This window comes from Oncorhynchus gorbuscha, linkage group LG18 (genome assembly GCF_021184085.1).
Source record: "Oncorhynchus gorbuscha isolate QuinsamMale2020 ecotype Even-year linkage group LG18, OgorEven_v1.0, whole genome shotgun sequence".
Taxonomy (NCBI): domain Eukaryota; kingdom Metazoa; phylum Chordata; class Actinopteri; order Salmoniformes; family Salmonidae; genus Oncorhynchus; species Oncorhynchus gorbuscha.
In genome coordinates this window covers 34,410,824-34,415,198 of record NC_060190.1, presented here as the reverse complement: position 1 = coordinate 34,415,198, position 4,375 = coordinate 34,410,824, and the positions used below count along the sequence as shown (strand labels likewise).

The 4,375-nt window shown below is 42.8% G+C and overlaps 1 pseudogene; it reads right to left on the bottom strand.

Annotated features, from left to right (window-relative positions):
* Positions 1-464: 464 nt before the first annotated feature.
* LOC124004474 lies at positions 465-584 on the bottom strand (annotated as a pseudogene).
* Positions 585-4,375: the final 3,791 nt, after the last annotated feature.

The window sequence follows — 4,375 nt, the reverse complement described above, 5'->3', positions numbered from 1 at the left end:
CCCTTAACCTGGAAGCCAGCCCCACCAATGTGCTTGAGGAAACACTGTTTAACCGGCAACCGTGTCAGCATGCATGCGCCCGACGCGCCATAGGAGTCACAAAAACGCAATGGGACAAGGACATCCCGGCTGGCCAGACCCTCCCCTAACCCAGAAAACGCTGGGTCAATTGTGCACCACCTCATGGGTCTCCCGGTCGCCTCACAGCACTGGAAATTCCCAGGCGGTCTCTCATCCAAGTACTAACAATATGCAAGCCTGCTCAGCTTCCGAGATCAGATTACATAAGGCGTATTCAGGCTGGTATGGCCGTAAGATATAGAATGAGATTTGGATAGACTATTTAGAGTTAATTAATGTACACCGAAATAGTCGAAAGACTAGAATAACCATTCCATTTTAAAATGGCCTTTATATTATTACTGTTATAAATAAAAGCGCATTCACAACAGTACTGGGCAAGAAGCTTACAACACCTGGTGTTCCCAGGTGGTCTCCAATCCAAGTAGTAACCAGGCCCGAGCCTGCTTAGCTTCAGAGATCAGACGATATCAGGCATATTCCGGCTGGTATGGGTTGTGAATTCTAACCAGAAATGAAGAGAGAGTGTAGATTCTTCAAACAACAAGCATTTATTATAAGAATTGCAATTCTGGAGCGGTTAATGAATCACTCAAAAGGTGCAGTGTTAAGAGCCCAACGAACAAGAGTTGGGTCTCAGCTTTTATAACCTTTGTCTACGTTGCAGTTTAGCAGGTGTGTGAGATCATGATGGGAACTTAGCGTAAACAAGTGATATTGCCAGTTTTGTTACTCCTTTTTGTTGATAGAATTGTCATTGCTGCTCAAGTTAGCCTCTGTTCTCTTCATATCTCCACACAGCTGTGCGCTTGAAAGATACAAAAAGAACAGGGTGGATTCAAAAACTGTGGTCACTCTCCGAGGCTATTTGTCTTTGGCCGCGTGACCAAGTGACACAGACAAGACAGGAAAAATACTAGCTTCTTTTTACATGAAACAAACATATAATGGAAATGTACCAGCTTAAGGTTTATACAGCAAATGTGCATAACAGAGTTTGACATTGTTACAACCATGTAAGCTACAGAACAAGAGTTGGATAGACGATTTAAAGTTAAAAACTAGAATAGCCACTAAATTTGAAAATGGACTTTAATTTATTACTGTTATAAATAAAAGAGTGTTTACAACGGTACACTCTGCTGGGCAAAAGCTAACAGCACTTGTTATTCCCAGGTGGTCTCCTATCACAGCACTGACCAGGGGTGGCAGGTAGTCTAGTGGTTAGTGTTGGGCCAGTAACTGAAAGGTTGCTGGATCAAATCCCTGAGCTGTCATTCTGCCCCTGAACAAGGCAGTTAACCCACTGTTCCCCGGTAGGCTGTCATTGTAAGTAAGAATTTGTTCTTAACTGACTTGCCTAGTTAAATAAAGGTATAAAAAAAGACCAGGCAAAAGCTTCTGGGGTATTCAGCCTGGTAAGGTATGAAAAGAGATTTGGATAGACTATTTCAAGTTTGTGCACACCAAAATAGTTGGGAGACTATAATAGCCATTCCATTTTAAAATGGACTTTATATTATTAATGTTATAAATACAAGAGCGTTTACAACAGTAACTACTGGGCAAAAAGGTTTACAGCACCTGTTATTCCCAGGTGGCCTCTCATCAAAGTACTAACCAGGCCCGATCCTGGCAAATATGGTCTGGTATGGGCCATAAGCATGTAACTCAAAAATGTAGATGGACTAGAATAGCTATTACATTTCTAATGCCCATTGAAACAGATTACAAACCACCATGTATTCCTTAATCTTTTGGATATAGCCTGAAGATTATTAACCTGAAATACTGAGAACTTTACATAAAGATTCCAGCTCTAAAAAATTAGAAGGAAAATGAATCTGACCAACACATTTATCAGCACCACCTTTAAAGACAGTGACCAAATTGACCATAGACGCTCTATTTAATAAAACCATATTCTCACCGTTCTAAATAATACAAAGTTTACAACAGTACTATCTACTGGGCAGAAAGTTTACAGCAGCTGTTATTCCCAGGAGTCTCCCATATAGCGCTCCACATTGGAGGTGTCATAATACCCATAGCATCAACGTCAACATTATGCAAAACTACAAATCCTTGCAAGCTCCTGCACGTCCTTTACTAACAGGCATTGTGTCAATTTAAAACTTGCACTTGTGTACATAATTGTCCATTTAAATACATATTTACGCTAATTTATTGATGACTATATTTAGCAAATATTAGATAATATATCCAGTGATTGGAAAGCTGCCGCAGTCATCCCCCTCTTCAAAGGGAGAGACACCCTGGACCCAAACTGTTACAGACCTATATCCATCCTGCCCTGCCTATCTAAGGTCTTCGAAAGCCAAGTCAACAAACAGATCACTGACCATCTCGAATCCCACCGTACCTTCTCTGCTGTGCAATCTGGTTTCCGAGCCGGTCACGGGTGCACCTCAGCCACGCTCAAGGTACTAAACGATATCATAACCTCCATCGATAAAAGACAGTACTGTGCAGCCGTCTTCATCGACCTTGCCAAGGCTTTCAACTCTGTCAATCACCATATTCGTATCGGCAGACTCAGTAGCCTCGGTTTTTCTGATGACTGCCTTGCCTGGTTCACCAACTACTTTGCAGACACACTTCAGTGTGTCAAATCGGAGGGCATGCTGTCCGGTCCTCTGGCAGTCTCTATGTATATATCAATGATATTGCTCTTACTGCGGGCGAATCCCTGATCCACCTCTACGCAGACGACACCATTCTGTATACTTCCGGCCCGTCCTTGGACACTGTGCTATCTAACCTCCAAACGAGCTTCAATGCCATACAGCACTCCTTCCGTGGCCTCCAACTGCTCTTAAACGCTAGTAAAACCAAATGCATGCTTTTCAACCGTTCGCTGCCTGCACCCGCACGCCCGACTAGCATCACCACCCTGGATGATTCCGACCTAGAATATGTGGACATCTATAAGTACCTAGGTGTCTGGCTAGACTGTAAACTCTCCTTCCAGACTCATATCAAATATCTCCAATCTAAAATCAAATCTAGAGTCAGCTTTCTATTCCGCAACAAAGCCTCCTTCACTCACACCGCCACACTTACCCTAGTTAAACTGACTATCCTACCGATCCTCGACTTCGGCGATGTCATCTACAAATTGGCTTCCAAGACTCTACTCAGCAAACTGGATGCAGTTTATCACAGTGCCATCCATTTTGTTACTAAAGCACCTTATACCACCCACCACTGCGACCTGTATGCTCTAGTCGGCTGGCCCTCGCTACATATTCGTCGCCAGACCCACTGGCTCCAGGTCATCTACAAGTCCATGCTAGGTAAAGCTCCGCCTTATCTCAGTTCACTGGTCACGATGGCAACACCCATCCATAGCATGCGCTCCAGCATGTTTATCTCACTGATCATCCCTAAAGTCAACACCTCATTTGGCCGCCTTTCGTTCCAGTTCTCTGCTGCCTGTGACTGGAACGAATTGCAAAAATCGCTGAAGTTGAAGACTTTTATCTCCCTCGCCAACTTCAAACATCTGCTATCTGAGCAGCTAACCGATCCCTGCAGCTGTACATAGTCTATCGGTAAATAAGCCCACTAAATTTTACCTTCCTCTTCCCCATACTGTTTATATTTATTTACTTTTCTGCTCTTTTGCACACCAATATCTCTACCTGTACATGACCATCTGATCATTTAATCTGCAAAATTGTGATTATTCGCCTACCTGCTCATGCCTTTTGCACACAATGTATATAGACTCTCTTTTTTTTCTACTGTGTTATTGACTTGTTAATTGTTTACTCCATGTGTAACTCTGTGTTGTTGTCTGTTCACACTGCTATGCTTTATCTTGGCCAGGTCGCAGTTGCAAATGAGAACTTGTTCTCAACTAGCCTACCTGGTTAAATAAAGGTGAAATAAAATTTAAAAAAATAAAAAATCTTACCTTTGCCTCGGTTCGGCAGTCTCGTCCAGATCATAGCATTTGTAACTCTTTATGATAGCCACATTAGCAGCTAACTAGCGTTTCATTTTTCGGGAGTAAATACAGGCGAATATGTTGATAAAAGTCACCTTATCCTACCTAGAGAGATTTACACGTTTATCAAAACGTCCCGCCAGGTAAACCTCCGTGAAACACTGCTTGTGTATGGCCTATTGTTCACACACGTATCTGCCCTCTCATTGGCTAGAAGGGTGCCACCTGACCTCGCCTCCTCCCGCCTGCCTTCCATCTATGAGGACATGTAATTTCCATTGTTAAAGTGGTCACTCGAATATCTTTTCATTAGAATAGACA